The 21,935-nt window shown below is 38.3% G+C and overlaps 1 protein-coding gene across 1 annotated transcript in view; it reads right to left on the reverse strand.

Annotated features, from left to right (window-relative positions):
- The window catches only part of SCP2 (sterol carrier protein 2), an 854,319-nt gene that overhangs the window by 642,344 nt on the left and 190,040 nt on the right, over window positions 1-21,935 (reverse strand). The gene's annotated exons all lie outside the window — the stretch shown is intronic.

Below are 21,935 nucleotides of genomic sequence, written 5' to 3' on the forward strand. Positions count from 1 at the left end.
AAGACACCAAGAACTTATTTGGATTGCAGGTTAGAGATTGCCTTCCCCATCAAAGATTAATATCAGAGTACTTGCAAAAAGAAAGAAATAGGGGGATCTTAAAAGAAAGACCAGCACTAGTAAAGGTTTTAGAAGAATGCAGAACAGAAGCTGCTGTTAAAAAAGGAATAATTAGAAGAGGATATAAAATATTGCATGATAACTATAAGAATCGATCAAAGGAGGTTAGAAAGGATTGGGAAGAGATAAGCAATTCACAAAGAAATAATGGGGGGTATATGTATGTTTGTCAAATATGCAACAAAATCTATAAGATTTAGGATTTTTGCTTGGAAATGTTTACATGGGTATTTTTAAACCCAAAGTAGAGTCCAGAGAATTTTTCCTCAGGTAGACAGCAAATGTTGGAGGTGTGATGGGGAAGAAGGAGGTAACAGGTACATATTTTTGAGTGTAATGAGTTGTCAGCCTTTAAAGATTCCCTGCAGACTACTCTATCAGATATACTGGGTGAGTAAATTGGTGTATCTAGGAAAATTATTTTTCTGAACTATGAAACAGAATCGGAATTACTTAGACTTAGTAAACCATTGTGGAATCTAATTATGGTGGCCACCAAAAAAGCAATTACTAGAAAATGGAAATCAAAGTCTAAGCCAACTGTACTAGAAGTAGTGAATTTAGTTACAGAGATAAAAGAATTGGAATTGGGATCTTTAGAAAATGGTAGAAGCAAACTACATAGCAAAATTGGGAATTGTGGGAACAATACATACAGGGGAGGAATGAGGTTTAAAGGAAGGCAGGATTTGAATGAGCTATGCAATGTTTGACTGACAATGATTGGGTAGATTATAAATGATGTATAATGTTTGTAACTAAAATTATGTCAATAAGGTTTATGAAGTATAATACTTGCAACTAAGATTACGTCAGTATGGTTTGTATTTATTTATATAAATGTATGATTGTGAATCTCATAAATAATTTAATAAAGATGTTTCTTGTTTAAAAAAAAAAGCAGAGAGTACATTTGCCCTTGCTGGATCACTTGGATATAGTATCACATTATATTTACTTGACACCAGAACAGATAGTATGCCTGTTTGGTTTGTCATTTAAATGTATTTATCATTCTACAGCACCTCCATACCTATATTTTTTCACCCTTACCTTTCCCATGCTCTCTTGGATGGTTCTGTGGATTCGCACTGTACCACCCATTTTGGCAGACCATTCCATGGGTATGCAGCCCTTACCACAAAGAAACACTTTTACTTTTCTAAAATAAGTTGGCTGCATATTTCTGTAGTTTCACCTTAAGTTATGAATGACATAGAAAATTACTAATTTCCTCCCTCCCCTGGGCTCTCCATATTTATTTATTTATTTTATTTTACATTTGTTAACCGGGATAGTCCACTGGACAAAGTCCGTTTTCAGTGGAGTCCTGGGGAGAAAACTCTGGAATAAGAAAAACATGTAATGTATAATGTATAAACAAAAGTAGCAGAGAAAAGTTACAAGCAAGTTAAGTACAAACATAATACTTGCATTCAAATTAAAAAAAAACAGACATAATAACTCACTTGATGAAACAAAGTATTATTACAGCATCACTGGTGTCTCTAGCCTATGAGAAACATCAACACTATCGCTGGGGTGACAACTGCAAAATAAAGGAGAATTAAAAGTCTAAGCCAGAATCAAAATCTCATTAATAATATTTCATATGTATATGTACAGCCTTAGGACCTAGGACCCTTTAATTGTCAAGTAAAAATTATTAGGTTAGGAGAGGTGTGCATAGTGGAGGAGGGTCTAACCTGGTGTAGTGCCAGAGCATAGCCAGCTATTAACGAGATGGGTTTTTAATGACTTTTCAAACTGTGTAAAGGAAGTGATAGTAGTTATTTGACTGGGTAGAAGGTTCCAGATTTTGGATACATAATTAGAAAAGTGGGTGTCACCTGCAATATTGTTAGTTTTAGTTACTATTAGAATAGGTTTGTTGCTGCAGCCAAGAGTCCCATTATTGCTGTGGAGGTTAAGTAGGTTTGGAAGTGCAGGTTTTTTTCCGGATGATACAGAATTTTATACCAATCATTAGCGGACTGGAGTTCCGCTGTGGCAACCCCTAACTGGGAAAAGCCGAAAGACACAACAACAGAATTTTATGGGCCAGAATACGTTGACTGTAGTGTAAGAGTTGGGGAAGTTCCAGCCAGTTGAGCTGCTTCAAGGATGAGCAGTGGTGAGACCTATATGGGGAGTTAGAGGGGAATCTAGCAATTTTCTTATAGCATGAGTCAAGCCAGGCTACATCTGCTTTTCTAGGGTTGGTTAGAATAGGTGAGGCATAGAAGAGGGTTGAGATGAGGTGGTTGTGGGCTATGGTTGCTTTTGTCGGTTGGGTAAGGAATTGTCTATTTCTATAGAGGGTACCTAGTTTTTTGTGGACCTTCTTGATGGTCTGGGAGATGTGAATATCAAATCTGAGTCTGTCACAAAACAAAACTGGTGCAGGACTCAAGGACTTTAGCACAGCTCGAACAGTGATACTCTTTTATTGAATGATACAATATAGACACTCGACTGGTTAAGCGCTTTCATCTGTTAATATACAGACTTCCTCAGAACCAGTATTTTAAAAGTACCCATAGTTTAAAGAGCAAATTTGGTGTCAAAAATTTTAAATCGCTTAAAGAAACATCCGCCTATATAACATGATATAAAAATGATGCAATATATACACATAACTATACAAATACATTCCAATAATACATTCTAAAAATTCCTCTAATGGAATTCAAAAATCCATTTACTAGTTTATATCCTAAAAATATATATATAAACAATATATATATATAAAAAAATATTACAATCATATACACATCTACGATAAATACATAAGTGCAATATAAATACTAAGAACTAAAAAAGGTTTAATACTAATACTTTCATTAATGCCCAGATATCTAGTGGCATCTGTAAGTATTTGCCACTTGCTTTCTTTCATTGCTAACAACACTTTCCAATTTCCTCCTTGTGCATAGCTATCTACCTGATCGATAATAGAAAATTTAAAATAATGTTGATCCCCTTTATCACATAAATGTTTATACAATGCATTATTCATATCTTTTACTTCAATTTTATAATAATGTTCATATATATGTTTTTTTATTTCTCTCTCGGTTTTTCCTATATAAAATGCTGGGCAGGCAAGGCATGTAGCAATATAAACTACCTGCTTGGAATTACAATTGCCTGCCCTGCACTTCACATATGTCTTGTTAATGTCTTCAAGCTTAATGCCTACCACTTCATTAATACGCCCACACTGTTTGTATGATCCACATTTACTAGTCCCTTTTAATGTATTCTTAGGTTTTACAAATTTGTTTGCCCTTTCCAATAACCTTTTAATATTTGGCGCTGTTTTATATACAAAGTACGGGTGACTACCTAGTCTCGTACCAATATTTTCCGATATTGTTATCAAATCCCAGTGTCTGTTTACTATTTCCTTAACTAAGTTCACATATGGTGTATACATTAAAATACACACACTATTTCTACCTTCACATGCCAAATGATTATTTTTTGTATCAATGTCTACACAGGCAAATTTGAATTTACCTAATAATGGTATATATTTACTACCCCATTGCTTTTTTATATAATCCGTTACATCTTTCAACATGGCTAAAGGGTATCCCCTATTCCTAAACATATTGGAAATAAACTCTAAATCTGAGTCTGTTATCAATCTCAACACCAAGGAGTTTGATATGCTCCGAGGAAGAGATAGTAGTATTATTGCTGGACAAAATATTGAAAGTGGTGTTTGATGAAGAGGATCTAGTAGGTTTAAAGAGCAGTAGTTTGGTTTTAGTAGGGTTTAGTATAAGTTGGGTATTGGACAGCCATGCTTCCATAGAGAAGAATGATTCTTGCGTTAAAGTATGAAGTTCATTTAGTGAGGAAGCTGCACAAATTAATGTAGAATCATCTGCATACTGAATGACAGATGCATTGGAAGTGGAGGAATACAGCTTGTTGGTATAGAGGGTGAACAGCAGTGGGCCTAATATAGAACCCTGGGGAACAACAAGAGTGACTGGAAGAAGGGGTGAAAGGTCTTGTTTCCACAGAACTGCCTGCTGTCGGCTGGCTAAATAGCTTTGGAACCATGCTTTGCAGGATTGAGAAAGAGCTAATTCAGCCATTTACACAACTAATAAAACTTCAAAGGTGCTAATATGAGCAAGTAGCTACACCATAAGCCTAACACATAAAACAAAATGCTTCAAAGAGTATATTACTCCAGTCTCTTTATTGTTAAGCACTTTCTTCCCCAGTATACACCTCGGGAACTTCCTCATAGCAAGAAACAGAAGAAATTACATTGCTCCAAGTCAACACCCTTTTATATGCAATAAAATAATCAATTAATTATTCTTACACTATTTTAAAGACAAAGACAATAAAACTTTTATACTTTAAATATGCTTTAGAAAATGTTAAATGTACATTATTAAAATATATTATATTACTCAAAGTACAATAAAAATTCAGATATTTAAAGCCCTTTTTCTTAGAACAGGAACCAGGGAAATATGATCATTTAACCCTGGTTCAACAGTAGCACTTAGTCTAATAATCCAATAAAACTCTCTAAGATCAACTTGATGCTCCCACCAACCACCTCTAAAATTCTGTGGGACAACTTCTAAAATGCCAAATGTAAATCTTGTATCTCCATCACATACTAATGTGTGCCTACACAATGTGTTATTTACATTCCCCTTGTTAATGGCATAAAGGTGTTCATATATTCTGGTCTTGAAATTACTTTCCGTTTTGCCAATATAGTAATATGAACATGTTTGGCAAAATGAAATATATACAACACCTCTCGTGTTACAATTACCCTTGTGTACAGGAATACCCCTACCATGCCCAGCTATGAGGGCCACATCACTATCTAAGATGTAGGGGCATTGATTGCAACTACCACATCTGGTAGTTCCTTTAATGAACATAGTCTTGTTAAGGAAAGTGTGCTCTGTCAAATGTTTAAAATTCCTCCCAGCTTTGTATACAAAGCTTGGTGTCTCACCAAGTACATACAGAATATCAAAGTTCCCTTTGAATATATGCCAATTCTTCTTTATATTGTCCCTCAATGCATGTTCACCTGAACCATAAGGGATGACCATACTAGTGTCAAAACTGACCCTTTCAGTGTACTGACTACCCATTTTTGAATGGTCACACCACTTCCCAATAAGGGTTTATATTTTGAACCCCATCCTTCCATCATTTCTTTTGCTATTTCTTCAAGAAGTCCTTTTGGGTAACCCCTTACCCTAAACATTTCTGTTATGTTGGAAACTTCTTCCAAGAAGGTGTCATATGTGGAACACATTCTCCCAGCCCTTGCCAATTGTCCCTTATAAATGTTTCTCTTCATATGAAAGGGGTGGATACTCTGAAAATCAAGGTAGCTGTTGGAGAAAGTGTCCTTTTGAAATATTCTAGAAGCAAATTTTTTATTGGATGTGTCCTTAGAAATAATCACATCCAAATAATTTATTTTCTCACTAGAATGTTTTGCTGTAAATTTGATTGATGTGGTCCAAAAACTCATCAAGATTGACATTCAAATAGTTCCATAAGATAACCACATATCCAAAACGCGATAATAGGTACACCATAAAGGTTTAAAAGCACTTTTGAAGATATATTTCTTTTCCCATGTATATAAAATCAAATTGGCGTAGATGGGGGCACATGTTGCCCCCATTGCTACCTCTTGTGTTTGCCTATAGTATTCGCCCTCAAATGTAAAATAATTACTGGACAAAATGTGGCCCATTACAGCCATCAAAAAATTTAACATAGTATCAGAAATTGTAGTAAGTTATCTAACTGCTTCATAGAATAAATCCAGGCCCTCCTTATGGGGCATGAAAGTGAATAAATCCACTATATCAACAGTGGAAAAAATAACACTGTCATTGTACCAACTCATTAAATTTAGACAGGAAATCCCAAGAGTCCTTTAGGAAATAGTTCACTGAACCAATAATGTCCTTTAGAATTATATCTACAAATGTACAAAGGGTATATGTGGAACTATTCCATGCTGAAATAATGACCCTAAATGGGGGGGGTCATCTATGCACTTATGTACTATTGGGATGCCAAAGGCTTTTGGGATAAGTAGATGTTCAGAAGTCAAAAAATTAAATAAATCCTCTGAGATGGCTTGTTGTAAAAGAGAATCTTCTAGAAATAGTTGGATTGTTATATGTGCTAACATAACTTCGTTCCTAGATGCAACCTGATATTTCTTGTTGTCAGCAAATCGTTGCAAGGTTACTAACATAATCAATACTGTTAAACAACACAACTCCCACCCTTATTTGGTTTCATAATTCTTAGCTCTTTGTTTGTTCTAAATTGTTTAAGTAAAGTGTGTTCTTTGATACTCAAATTAAAATATTTTTCAGGTCTAAAATGTTTAAACTCATTCTGAATGTCTACTTAACAAGATTTTTCAAAAGCTAGAATAAGGGGGTGCAGTGGTGGGTTAATGCAACTTTTCTTTTTCAATTTAAATTTGTCTCCCTTTCCAGGGAGATCCTGTCCCTTGAACAAAATTTTAAAATTTAGTTTCCTAGTAAATAACTTCAGCTCAGTAATAACATCCACTGTGTTCAATCTGAAAGTAGGGATGAACCTGAACCCTTTCCTGAATAAAGAAAAGCAGTTTGTATCTAAAACCAAATCAGTATAATTATAAATGTTAAACCCTTCATAGGAAGCACATTTACCATTGTTAAACAGCACAATATTTGACTGTGTGTCAATACCAATTACCTATATTTGTTTCTGAATCTCCCCCTGGGATTAAAAATATAAACCCTTATTGGGAAGTGGTGTGACCATTCAAAAAAATGGGTAGTCAAGACACTGAAAGGGTCAATTTTGACACTAGTATGGTCATCCCTTATGGTTCAGGTGAACGTGTCTTGAGGGACATTACAAAGACGAATTGGCATATATTCAAAGGGAACTTTGATATTCTTTTACACTTGGTGAGACACCAAGCTTTGTATGCAAAGCTAGGAGGAATTTTAAACATTTGACAGAGCACACTTTCCTTAACAAGACTATGTTCATTAAAGGAACCACCAGATGCAGTAGTTGCAATCAATGCCCCTACATCTTAGATAGTGATGTGGCCCTCATAGCTGGGCATGGTAGGGGTATTCCTCTACACAAGGGTAATTGTAACATGAGAGATGTTATATATATTTCAGTTTGACAAACATGTTCATATTACTATACTGGCAAAACGGAAAGGAATTTCAAGACAGAATATATGAACACCTTTATGCCATTAACAAGGGGAACGTACATAACGCATTGTATAGGCACACGTTAGTTTGTGATTGAAATACAAAATTTAAGTTTGGCATTTTAGAAGTTGTCCCACAGAATTTTAGAGGTGGTTGGTGGGTGCATCAGGTTGATCTTAGAGAGTTTTATTGGATTATTAGACTAAATGCTACTGTTGAACCAGAGTTAAATGATCATATTTCCCTGATTCATGTTCTAAGAAAAAGGACTTTAAATATCTGAATTTTTATTGTACTTTGAATAATATAATATATTTTAATACTGTAAATTTAACATTTTCTAAAGCATATTTAAAGTATAAAAGTTTTATTGTTTATGGGCTGGATTCACGATGGCTTGCACGGAGTCTAAGAGTAGAGTAAGACTCCATGCAGCCATCACGTCCGACGAGCGATCCAGGAACAGCCTGCAGGGGTGTGCAAGAGAGCTCCTAACATATCTCTTACACGGACAGGGCCGGGACATGCAAATTACCTCAATTGCAGCTGAAAGGCATGCAAATGAGGTAGATTTTAGATTCAGGAAACCCGAACCTGTCCGAGTAAAAGTAGTGTTATCTGTAGAAATGTACTCAGTTGACAACTGAGTACCGTTCTGCAAATAGCAAAACGGAGCCATGACAGCTCGAAATAAAGGTTGCATCTAGTAGAGGAAGCATGCCAATGGCCAAATATATGGCCACTGGCAATGTTTCCTGATGCAAAATGAAAAAAAAATTTTTTTTTTGTCTGATTTCCGATGTTTAAGCGTAGTGCAGCGTTGCACTAAAGGGCTGTGCTCTAAAAAAACAGAAAACTAATAATAAAAATCCACAAATGTGGATTTTATGTGAATTTGTAATGCACAATGCAAGGCAATGGCAGGCTGAAGACAACATGGCTACCGAATAGGGGTTGCTAAGGGGGGAACCCAGTCTAAGAGATGTAACCAAGCATTGGTAGGCAATCCTATGCAAATGAGGGTAAGGATAGTGAATCCCAAGTCTACATAGCAAATGAGCACAGTCAGTGGAGTGTAAAGACTAGGATAAGGGGAGTAACAGAGTAGGATATAGGTGACATCATGAGCGGGGTATGTATGAAAGAAGCTAATCTCATTAGAGCAGAGTGGCATGTGTTAGCTGTCAGTTGCTCATCACTGGAAGGTGTGTGTCAGTAAGTATCCTAGCTAAAGTCAAAGAAATAGAAGGTGCACACTGTGTCCGCCCCCTTGAGGGAATGGAAAAGGAAAAGGAAGCACAACAAACAGTAGGAAGTTAACCAGGGAGAGTCAGCAGAGCTAGCAGGTGGAAATAATCAGAATCAGGCAATCACACAGGCAGTACACAAACCCAGCCCAGCCCAGCACTTAAAACTCTGAAAACAACAGCCCATTATGTTTCTGTCAAGAGACACTGCAACACTGGAGTTAACTAAGAGAAGTAAATACTTAAAAAGCTTAACTGACAAAAAAAAATGTTAGTGGCTGCAGTTGCAAGCAGTGTCTACTGTTATTAATATCAGTATTCATTGTGTAATACCCCACCTCTATACATGACGGCAATACTTTCTAGAGGGAGTGAGAGTGACACAGCTAACATACATTGCACACTCATGAACTTGCATAGAACATATTTAAGAGCTATGGCATCTGCCCCACTCAGATATGCTAGTGTTTGTAGTGCCCTGCTACTGTGTGTGGTTTGTAAAGTGCCTCTGTAATGTTATTGTTTGCTAGAATGACTGCTTCTCTTATCACTGTCATGTAATGCAATTCCACAACACTGGCTGTTAAGGATTCACAGAACAGGCTTTGTCTAATGGCCTTTCTATTATTCCTTTACATGCCTTCATTGTAAGGAATGATATATTTATTACATCATCAAATTATTTTATATCTGCTGTAGCTTAGTAATAATTCATGCAGTCTAGTGTGTCCAAGGTCTGGGGTTCGAGACTGACAGGGGTGTTTTATTTTGCAGATGAGCAGACTACAAGCCTATTAGCTACAGGTAAAACGTTGAATAAATCAACTATGGTAGTGGAACTCAGCAACATTCTGAAAGGTTACACTGGGCATGCTCACACACATAGGCCATGTCAGAGCATAGCAATGGCCCATACCTATCAGGCAGTTACAGGTGTCAACCCAGGAACCACACGCTATCCAGCAATCTGGCCTGTGCACACAGCTATATGACAATAGACACATATACAATATAGTCGAACCCTGTCATAATCACATCTTTGCTGCAGATACCTAAGTTGTTCATAGAAAGTGGGGAAACAAAGACGATAAACACCTGCAAAGGGTATCATCAATAAACAGGTGTGAATCCTGAACATTAACATAGGTGCAGAGTCTGATCCTAGGCTATCTGCCCTAGGGCATGTACACACCTAGACAGAGTGTGTCTGGCAGTGCAACATTTATTTTATTTATTTATTCATTTATTTTACATTTGTTGACCGGGTAAGTCTGACTGGAACCAAGTCCATTTTTAGCGGAGGCCCGGGGAGATAAGCTCCAGCAGAATACAGTCAAAGTAGCAGAAGAGCAAAAGTAACATTGATTATACAATAATATTTACAATTGGGTATTGATGTTGTTTAGACAGGGATAACTGAAAGATACTTTCAGCCAAACAGTGTTACAGATTTTTGAATTTTTACAGAAGTTCAAACTTAGTACAATAATGGTAACAGAAGAGCAGATGAACATTAAATATAAGTAATATTTAAGTAATCAGGTTAAATTGTTATTAAGACAAGGAATACAATAGAAGTACAATCATACAGGCAGTGTTACAAAATTCCATTTTTTGAGGGTGGTCTTAGATAAACAAAGGAAAAAAAACAAGTTAGATTGACAAAACTACATGCACTGTTAGAATTAGTCAGGTTTGTCACAATGACATATCCATTTTTGTTCTAGGTATTGTTTGATAGAGGGTTTGAATTGGACTGGGAAGGAGAGCAAGGTAATGGCATCTGGAAGTTTGTTCCAGGTTCTGCCTACAGAATTAGCAAATATGGCCATGCCAGCTGCATTGTTGATTTTAGTTGTTTCTATTTGTAGCTTATTGGATGAGCGGAGCATTCTTGAGTTGTTGTGAGGGAAGATGTGGTGACTAAGGGCTGGAATGTGATTTGGGTTTTTTACGATTTTATTAGCCAATATTAGCAGGTTATACTTAACAAGATTGGGAAACTCCAACCATCCATGTTGTTTGAGGTTAATGCAATGGTGGGTTCTAAAAGGAGAACCCGTAGCAAACCTAGCGATGTGATTGTAGCAGGCTGTAAGTTTGTTAAGATCAGTTTTACTTATATTTTCTAGAAGTGGGAAAGCATATAGGAGGGTGGATAGTAGATGCGAGTGTGCAATGGCTATTTAAGCTACCGGGGATGAGGAAGGATTTTAGTCTATAGAGTGAGACGAGTTTTTTGTTGATGGTTTTGATAGTCTGGCAAATATGGAGGTCAAATTTTAAATAGTTATCTATTGTAACACCTAGCAATTTGGTATTGGGGTCAGGGGAAATAATTGTCCCATCGTTAGCTTGGATGGTAAAGGAGAAGGGTAAGGACCTCTGGGTTGGTGGAAATATAAGCAGTTTGTTTTTTCTGGGATTGAGTAGTAGGCGACGTTTGGATAGCCAATTTTCTATCACAGAAAAAGTAGTCTGGGTGTCCCTTTTTAGATCATCTGGTGATGTAGCTGAGCAGATTAAAGTGGAGTCATCAGCATACTGAATACTGTTGATGTTTGGTATGATGGTTGGAAGATCATTAATAAAGATGGAAAACAATAGTGGTCCTAGTATGGAGCCTTGTGGAACTCCAATAGTAATGGGTAATATATTTGAGAGCTTATTTTGACAAATAACTGCTTGTTTCCTGTCATGGAGATAGGATTTAAATCAAAGAAGGGCACTGGGATGTAGTCTAAGTGTCTGCAGGGTAGAGATCATAAGGTGATGGTCGACCATGTCAAAGGCCTTGGAGAGGTCTAGGAAGAGGGCAGATGAGGTGCTATTATTGTTGCAGTTGTCATTAATAGTATTAGTGAAGGATAGTATGGCAGAGGTAGTACTATGATGTGGTCGAAAACCATGTTGGGTATCAGCCATTAAGTCTTTTTGGATTAGGTGTTGCATAAGTTGTTTGTGTATACATTTCTCCATAATCTTGGCTAGTGGGGAGAGTATGGCTATGGGTCTGTAGTTGGAGTATTCAGTGGAGGGACCTCCTTTATGTAGTGGAATAACATAAGATGTTTTCCAAATTATGGGAATTTTGGCTTCAGAAATGGTTCGGTTGATTAGTATGGAGATGGGATAGGCAACAGCGTCAGCTGTCAATTGTAGATATTCTGCTGGGAGTTGGTCAGCGGATAGGGTGGTGGGTTTTAGTTTTTTGAGAAGCTTGCAAATATAGGAGGTAGGTACAGGCTGAAAGCAAAATACATTTTGGGTACCAGAGTTATTGTTGTTTTCTTCCAGGGTACTTTGAGGTAGTTGGCTTGCAAGAGCTTGAATGGTTTCAGTAAAAAAATAATTGAAGCCATCAGCGACCTGTTCAGTGGTTTTATTAGAGTTAGTAGCTGGGTTGGCGGTTGAGGTTTTACCTGGATACAGTAATTTGTTGATCCCAGCCCAGAATTTTTGAGGATTATTCTGATTATTCACCTGTAGTCTCTACAGTAATAGTCTTTTTTATCGAGTAGGACAAGTCTTTTTGTATCATTCCTTGCCTGTCTGTATTTGTTATGATCCTGGGGATTTTTGGTAGTTCGCCAGTTGGCCCATAGTTTGTTTCTACTAGAGATTTTTGTGTCATGTCCAAGTTGAATACTGTGCATGTGAAAAGTAGGTCACACAAGATAGCCCATATATGTACAGTCCATTGTGCATCTGTGTAGCAGGGACACAGAAGATATCCCATGGCCAAACATACAATCACCCATACACCAGTCCAGCTGACTCACACAGAGCTATTGGACACCTTCCAACACACATGGCTCATTCCTGCAATTACTGCAGACATTACCATGACCAGTCAGAAGATATCTGCAACCTACAAATGTGGCAGGTGAAAAGGAAACACCCAGTAAAGCATATAGCGCGCCGTGTTAATGCCTGTCTTTGTAGTATCATAACATAGTTAGATAGGGGTTTGAAACCTGCAAATGCTGTGTGTGTGTGTGTGTGTGTGTGTGTGTGTGTGTGTGTGTGTGTGTGTGTGTGTGTGTGTGGGGGGGGGGGGGGGGGGTTGTGTATGTGTGTCACATCCTTTCAGAGGAGTGGCCTTTTTGTAGACTGTAGACACAATGAAGGAGCTACATTCTTCTTTGGAAAGTCTGGTGATGTCAGCATCCTACAAGTATAGCAGGTGGAGACAAACATCCAGTAAAGCATCTAGCGCACCGTGTTAATGCCTGTCTCTGTAGTATCATAACATAGTTAGGTAGGGGTTTGAAACCTGCAAATGCTGAAGGTGTGTGTGTGTGTGTGTGTGTGTGTGTGTGTGTGTGTGTGTGTGTGTGTGTGTGTATGTGTGTCACATCCTTTGAGAGGAGTGACCTTTTTGTAGACTGTAGACACAATGAAGGAGCTACATTCTTCTTTGGAAAGTCTGGTGATGTCAGCATCCTACAAGTATAGCAGGTGGAGACAAATGCCCAGTAAAGCATATAGCGCACCGTGTTAATGCCGGTCTCTGTAGTATCATAACATAGTTAGGTAGGGGTTTGAAACCTGCAAATGCTGAATGGTGTGTGTGTGTGTGTGTGTGTGTGTGTGTGTGTGTGTGTGTGGGTGTTGTGCATGTGTGTCACATCCTTTGAGAGGAGTGGCCTTTTTGTAGACTGTAGTCACAATGAAGGAGCTACATTCTTCTTTGGAAAGTCTGGTGATGTCAGCATCCTACAAGTATAGCAGTTGGAGACAAACACCCAGTAAAGCATCTAGCGTGCCGTGTTAATGCCTGTCTCTGTAGTATCATAACATAGTTAGGTAGGGGTTTGAAACCTGCAAATGCTGAATGTGTATGGGGGGGGGGGTTGTGTATGTGTGTCACATCCTTTGAGAGAAGTGGCCTTTTTGTAGACTGTAGACACAATGAAGGAGCTACATTCTTCTTCTTTGGAAAGTCTGGTGATGTCAGCATCCTACAAGTATAGCAGGTGGAGACAAGTGCCCAGTAAAGCATCTAGCGTGCCGTGTTAATGCCTGTCTCTGTAGTATCATAACATAGTTAGGTAGGGGTTTGAAACCTGCAAATGCTGAATGTGTATGTATGGGGGGGGGGGTGTTGTGTATGTGTGTCACATCCTTTGAGAGGAGTGGCCTTTTTGTAGACTGTAGACACAATGAAGGAGCTACATTCTTCTTTGCAAAGTCTGGTGATGTCAGCATCCTACAAGTATAGCAGGTAAAGACAAATGCCCAGTAAAGCATATAGTGCACCATGTTAATGCCTGTCTCTGTAGTATCATAACATAGTTAGGTAGGGGGTTGAAACCTGCAAACGCTGAATGTGTATGGGGGGTGTTGTGTATGTGTCATTCTTTGAGAGGAGTGGCCTTTTTGTAGACTGTAGACACAATGAAGGAGCTACATTCTTCTTTGGAAAGTCTGGTGATGTCAGCATCCTACAAGTATAGCAGGTGGAGACAAATGCCCAGTCAAGCATATAGCGTGCCGTGTTAATGCCTGTCTCTGTAGTATCATAACATAGGTAGGGGTTTGAAACCTGCAAATGCCGAATGTGTATGTATGGGGGGTGTTGTGTATGTGTGTCACATCCTTTGAGAGGAGTGGCCTTTTTGTAGACTGTAGACACAATGAAGAAGCTACATTCTTCTTTGGAAAGTCTGGTGATGTCAGCATCCTACAAGTATGGCAGGTGTAGACAAATGCCCAGTAAAGCATATAGCGTGCCATGTTAATGCCTGTTTCTGTAGTATCATAACATACGTAGGTAGGGGTTTGAAACCTACAAATGATGAATGTGTGTGTGTGTGTGTATGGGGGGTGTTGTGTATGTGTATCACATCCTTTAAGAGGAGTGGCCTTTTTGTAGACTGTAGACACAATGAAGGAGTTACATTCTTCTTTGGAAAGTCTGGTGATGTCAGCATCCTACAAGTATAGCAGGTGTAGAAAAATGCACAGTAAAGCATATAGTGTGCCGTGTTAATGCATGTCTCTGTAGTAGTATAACATATGTAGATAGGGGTTTGAATCCTGTAAGCGCTGACTGTGTGTGTGAGCAATTCTGTTTGAAAGGAGTGGCCTTTTTGAAGACTGGGAAAACACACTAAAGATGTATATTCCTCTTTGGAAAGACTGATGATGTCACCACCCTAGAAATACAGATGGAGAAGGGAAGCCACCCAGTAAATAGCACGCTGTGCTAATGCGTCTCTCTCTAGTGTCATACTTAGGCAGGGGTTTGAATCCTGTAAGTGCTGACTCTGTGTGTGTCACAAGTGGACAATGCGGTGTGGGTTTTGCTTTTACTATGTTCTGACATATTATGATTACAACAGTAAGTGCATTGCACACATCAGGTATCTGCGTGGCAAATATATATGTGTACATGTTCCCTTAATCAGTACATAGGTGTGAAGCCTCCATACTACATGAATACATTTGTTGCCATTGACAGGTTTTGCCGCTGTTTCTCAGATTGTAGGTCACATATGTATGTATGTGACAGGGCCATCCGCTGTCGTGATCCGTGGCCAGGGTCATCTGTGCCACACACACCCATGACAGTTACTTAACAGTAGTGTGAGTGAGGGTATATGCCTGAGGTATGTCAGACATGTTCATACAGAACGACGACTGACAATAATAGACAGTCTTTATAGGTGTACAACCGCCTTGTGGATATGCATCCAGGCCTCTAATGTCTCATGTGACACACCTTGGAACTCCACAACACCTATGGATATGTGGATACCAAGGGACACATGACATAACATGAGGCTGTATGTACACATTGGTACCCAACATACATGTTGAGGGCTACCACCTATGTGGTACTGACGGGATAGTAAGTATAGTACATGTGGATGACTATGCCATAATCGGCTTACTGCTATACAGCATGTATCAGATGACAGGCATCTGTCTGTATGATACCCTTGTGTAGGATATGTGTCCCTACAGTGCCCTGGTTGGCGTGGCACGCTCGTCCGCACATACACATTGCACTGGATAAAGCGCTGCTAAACTTTGGGCAACCCTATTTAGCTGGGTACAGCACTGCTTAAATCTGGAGCCTTTAAAATATATATTTTCTTCAATAATAAATTGGCCATTTCACTGCTTTTTATAATATTTTAATCATATATGTCAGGTATTATTTCATATACTGATTTGGAACATAAAAAAAATAAGAAGGGTAGTGGTGGGACTCGAACCTTGAATGCCTACTCTTTGGGCTAACGCTCTACCATTACACTACTGTTACTTGGCAGAATTTTAATTATTAGTTCTTATATGCTATTCGCTGTCACAATTGCTAACTGTGGTTAGGCAATGGGCACACCTGCACACACACGCACAAATACGGGCAGCCATACCTCTCAACTGTACAGATTTTCGCAGAATGTCCAAATTTTTGCCTTATATTTTTGGTCCATTTTTCATAAAATTATGGCTTTCTGGCAAATTATTAAAGATTGAAGTTAGAAAATAATGACAGACATTTGAGTTTTAGACTTGAACATGCATACTAATGCAAAACCTGTTATTCTATCAACTTTCTAATTTGTAAGAGCAATATTTAAAACATGTCCCTATTTGTACCAGTTTTTTAATGGCTTTGTCCAGATTTCTTATTCTAAGAGGTTGAGAGGTATGCAGGCAGCTATATCGTGGATTAAAAATAAAAAATGAATATTTTACGTTTTATAACTTTGATTGGGGTTTCCAGTGTCAGGGAGTGTGCTGTTGGGTGCAAGTACATTTGAGCGACCTTGCTCTTGTGTGCTGACATTGTGCTTTGTAACAACTTGCAGGGGCGTGACCATTTAGACTGCTCAGCAGTTGGACACACCCCTGCTTTCATACTCAGTCTGTGTAAGAGTTACTGATGAGTCAGCATGCCCTCATGAATATTCATGGCTCGATGACGTCATACTGTTCAACTGCGGCCTCCGTGTAAGACTTATTAAGTCTTACATGGAGGATTCGTGAATCCTGCCCTTGGTCTTTAAAATTGTGTAAGAATAATTAATTAATTGATTGTTTTATTGCATATAAAAGGGTGCTGACTTGGAGCAATGTAATTTCTTCTGTTTCTTGTTCTGAGGAAGTCCCTGAGGTGTGTATACTGGAGAAGAAAGCGCTTAACAATAAAGAGACTGGAGTAATATACTCCGTGGAGCATTTTGTTTTTTGTGTTGGGCTTATGGTGTAGCTACTTGCTCATATTAGCACCTTTGAAGTTTTTATAACTTGAGTAGCAATACTATCCGAGTCATTTACTAGGGTGGGAGAGGGAGTGCAACTTTTGCCTGGTGGTAGTAGTAGTTTGTTTATGGCTGCCCAAAACTTTTGGGGGTGATGTTGGTGCTTGGTTTAAAGAGTGGAGTAGTAATTAATCTTGTCAAGTTTTACTAGCTTCTTTGTTTTATTCCTAAGCTCCTGATATCTTTGTTTAGCAGCTGGGGACTTGACAGAATGCCAGTGATCCCATGCTTTGTCCCTGGCTTTGAGGAGGAGTTTAGTTTCTTTGGTAAACCAAGGTGTGGGATTAGCTCTGATTGTTAAGGTTCTTGGAGGGGCATGAATATTTAATATGCCTAGAAAGGTGGTATTACAGTATGAAACTGCCTTATTTAATTCTAGGTATTTCAATGGTGTTCAATTGCAATGTTTTAGATCTACAATGAAGTTAATGGGATTAAAGTTATTTCTGCTTCTGATGGTATGGCAGACAGTACCCTTAGGATTAGGATTATTTTGATGTAGTAGGAAAGTTGGCAGGTGGTCACTTAGACCATCTGGAAGGCATCCTGCTAGAGTAGGACTTGGTTTATTAGTCAGAATCCAGTCCAAGACAGATTCCTTGTTAGTTGCCTTGTCAATTCTTGTAGGTGTTTGGATGGTTTGGGTAAAGCCCATGGAGGTGAATGTGGTTTATTGGGGTGGGGGAAATTACAAGATAGCCAGTCTATATTAAAATCCCCCAGAAGAATAGTTTCATTTTGGAGGGATAGGCAGGACCAATGGAGTAGGTTTTCCAGAGTGGGTATGTTGTTACCGGAAAGTATATAGCATCCAATTATGTTTATTTATTTATTTTTTTGGAGTTGAGTGTTAGTTGGCTGAACAATATTTCAGCATTGTCCACAGAGGGATATTTTATGCATAGTGGTTGCAGAGTAAGGTGATTCTTAAATAGTATGGCAATGCCACCCCCTTTTTTGTCCTTTCTATCCTTCCTTAGGATGTTGTATCCTGGGGGGATAACTTCATTGTCACTAATGTGTGGCTTAGCCCAAGTCTCAATTAAGACAGCTATGTTTGGCAGGTAAAGTGAGAGGCAGACATGTAGATCATGGATTTTGTTGGAGATACTTCTACAGTTTACATTTAGAAACAGAAGGTCAGTTGTTTTCCTAGGGGTTTAATTTAAGCTATTGGGGAGATGGGGAATTTGAGGTGATGGAAGCTTTGAAGAAGTAGCAGGTCTGGGGTTAGGATGAACATCCCCACAGCGATATAATTTAGAGGCAATGTAGATAAAGGTCTGCAAGAGTTTAGTGATTTCTCTATTAACTTTTAGGGAGGGTTTGGGATAGTTAGGGTGTTGTATTTTAAAGTAAGAATAGTCGGTGGGTGATAGGGTGAGGACTGAGGAAGAGATTGAGAAGTGAGATTTGCTGGTATGGTGGTAAAAGGTAGCAGTAACTGTATGATGTGAATTTACATGTAGGTGGGTATGGTAAGAGGTGAGAAGACTCAGATGATAGTAGAATTAGTACAGGAATAGGCATTAACAGCATGTTGGTGTGGTATATGTATACTGTAGTGTTTGATAAGGGTTGGGTATGGGAGTATTACTTAGAGATGCTAGTCTATGATAAGGGTGGGGTATGGAAGAATTAATTAGAGAAGCAACATCGGGAAGGGTAATAACAGAGATGTACTTCTTGGCAGGGTTAAAGATGATAGTTTGGGTGATATGTGTGATTGGGTAATGAGGTTATGGGTGTGGCTGGTTAGTGGATGGCAGGTGTGGCTTGGTGTAAAAATAAGTTTGGGTGTAGTGGGGATGGGTGGGAATTGGGGGTAGGGTAGGGGAGCAAAGTGAGCCAGAGCATAGCGATGGCAAATGGAGCAGGGCTACATCGCCCGGAAGAACAGAGTGAGGATGCAGAAAAATATATATATAAGAATGAGATCCAAAAAAATGCATGCCCCAAGTATCTGAAAAATAAACTTTAATCAATATTAAAACACATCAAATTTTGAAATATGTTGTTAGACTATAATACATTTTTGAAAGGAGAACTTACTCACCCACTTCCCCAACCCTTAGTACACATATATATATACATATATATATATATATATATATATATATATATATATATATATATATATATATACATACATACATACATACATACCAATTATGAGACAAATGCACCTTGGAACACTCCTCCAGCTCTAAGGTGGACATCCTTGGACATGGTATACAATCCTCTATATTCACACTCTGGTTGGTTCAAGGATCACAATTATGGTCCTTGGAATTTAAGCAGGTACTCCCCATCCTTCTTGCTCAGGATGATCTTGTGCAGTTCACTTCTTGTCCATCCCTCCACCCCCATTCTCTTTCATCCACCAGTTAAAAGAACTCTATATTTCTATCCCCAGTCATATCCTTTTTCAACTTCCCCACAAATGTGGCTTTTCTCTGAATCCATTCATCTGCTTGATGTCACTCTTTCTGTATGGCATCCAAAAGTGCACACAGTATTCATGGCGTGACATTACGAAAGTCCAGAAAATCAGGAGCATTATCCCTTTGCTTTTGGAGCTGAAGTCACTGAGAGTACACTCCAGCATTCTGCCTACTGTCGCCACTGGCCTCTTATTCTTCTTTTGATGGTCCAAGTCAAGGCATAGTTAATTCTGCCAGATCCCTTTTTTGTTCCCTTATCATCAGTTCCAGGTTTTTCAGTTAATGCTTCACAACCAGTTGGCTGTGGTCAAAGTGCAATATTTTTCATGCATCTGCAATGAACCTCAACCACCTTTCTGCCCACTTAGTCAGATATTTTCAACTCCTTCCTTAGAGTCTTCCTCTACCAAAAGCAATAACTAACTTGCTTCACCAGTGAATACTGATACTTGCCCGTTATCTCCAATACATCTAAAATGAATACACTGAAAAATATTGGAAGAAGGAACAATCCCTGCATTTCTTTACTAATCACTTTTCTTATTACTGACACCCTACCTCTCACTAACATCTACTGTATCATACCCTTTACCTCTGCTACTTTCCACTTCCTCAGACTTTAACCCACGCAATCCCTCACATCTTCCTAGTAGCCAGTTGTGTGGGAATGCATTAAAGATCTTGGTGGAGTCCAGGCAGACCACATCTAAAAGTACTTTCCTAATCTCTTATAAACCTGTGATAGAACTGGAACAGGACTACCTGATAGTTTCTTTTGGTTTTGAAAATATGTTAACTGTTGCCTTGTAGATTGCTGTCTCTTGTTAAAGCAACTAGATTTTCATAAGGATTCCTTCCATGACTTTCCCCTACTGCTGCTCTTAAGCTAGCAGGCCAGAAGTTTCATTCACTAAATTTAGACTGTTCTTTCCACCGCATCCCCATCCCCGTAAAAAAGAAACCAAACTGACTGCCTTCCAGTCATCAAGCACATTTTCACTGGCCAGTGATCTGTTGAAGACCTTCACCAGGGCATCTTCCAGCACACTTGCTAGACTCTTGAGAATCCTGGAAGATAGTCTGTTTGAGTCTTACAGTTTACCATGCCTTAGAGCAGCCAGTTCCTCTCAGCATTCACTCATTCTATCTTTGTGTCCTTGTATTGCTGTGTGTTACCCTCTGTAGATCAATATGTATGTATATATTTAACAAGCTTTCTAGGGGCTTGCACAAGTGTATAAATGCTGAGCATGTGTGAGCCTGACAGCCATTTTGTAGTAAGATGTTGAGATGTAAGCATGCATGTCTGTGTAATCTGTCAGTTAATCAGTTTGTTTATACTTTGTACTGCTGCTATCCATCCAGATGTGTTTCTATGTAAAAAAGCATATAAATGAACTACCCCACCTATTCGTCTTCAATTATAAACCAAGATGAGCGACATAGTGTCAGAATGGGATCCAGAAATCCAGACTCAAGAGCAGAAGACTCTCAGTTAATGGTGGAGGAATACAGTGGAATGGATCATCCCTACTGCATGTATAACTCACAAAAAAGGTCAGAAATGTATTTCAGGTATCAAAACTTACTTAAGTTCTTATTCGCAAAATATAAAAGGAAACACTCAGAACGCTCTAAATGCATTTCTAAGTAAACAAAAAGTCAGAAACTGTGACATATGGAAAAAAATTATTTATTTATTTTTATTTTACATTTGTTGACCGGGCTAGTCCAACTGGATACATGTCCATTTTCAGTAGAGGCCCAGGAAGAAAAGCTCCAGAGGAAAAAAAATTACAAAAATTTAAAATGTAACATAAATGATTACAAAAGACATCGAAAGACAGTAATACAAAATTGAGTAAAAAAAAGTTTACATAAAAAAATAGAAGAAAAAAAAATAAAAATTGACTTAAATATTACATAAAATATAGAAAAAATTGACTTAAATAGACAAATAAGGAAAATAGTAGTCAAGACTCAGAGACATTAGTATTTAAGTAAATATAGGCTAATATATAGAGTGTAGTATATAGAGGGTTTATTGGTAGGAATATAGTGGTTTTGGAGTGGAACAGTTAGTTAAGGATAACAGTTAGTCAGGGTTGGTTATTGAGAAAAAGTTTTAGATTAGTTTTAAAGAGTGGGAGAGAAGTCTGAGATGTAAGATCATGTGGTAGTTGATTCCATACTTTACCAACGTAGTTACAGAATAAGGAGTCACCTGCTAAGTTTTTTGATACGGTAGTATTAATCAACATTTTGTTAGAGGAGCGTACATTCTTGAGGTTATTATATGGCGTAATGAGGGTAGAGAGAATTGGAGTGTTGCTGGGTTGGTATAGGGTTTTATGAGCTATTGTAAGTTGGTTAAAGCGTAGCTGATTAAGGAGTTCTGGCCAGCCCAGTTGTTTTAGATTCAGACAGTGATGAGTCCTGAAAGGTGAGTTTGTGGCAAATCTCGCAATATTGTTATATGATATAGCCAGTTTGTTGAGGTTATTTTTAGAAAGGTTAGTATATATGGGAGAAGCATAGAATAGGGTGGAGATTAATTGGGTCATAGCTATTGTGGTCCTAGCTTCTGATGTA

Source organism: Protopterus annectens, chromosome 10.part0, assembly GCF_019279795.1.
Source record: "Protopterus annectens isolate FY-2018-M chromosome 10.part0, PAN1.0, whole genome shotgun sequence".
Classification (NCBI taxonomy): domain Eukaryota; kingdom Metazoa; phylum Chordata; order Ceratodontiformes; family Protopteridae; genus Protopterus; species Protopterus annectens.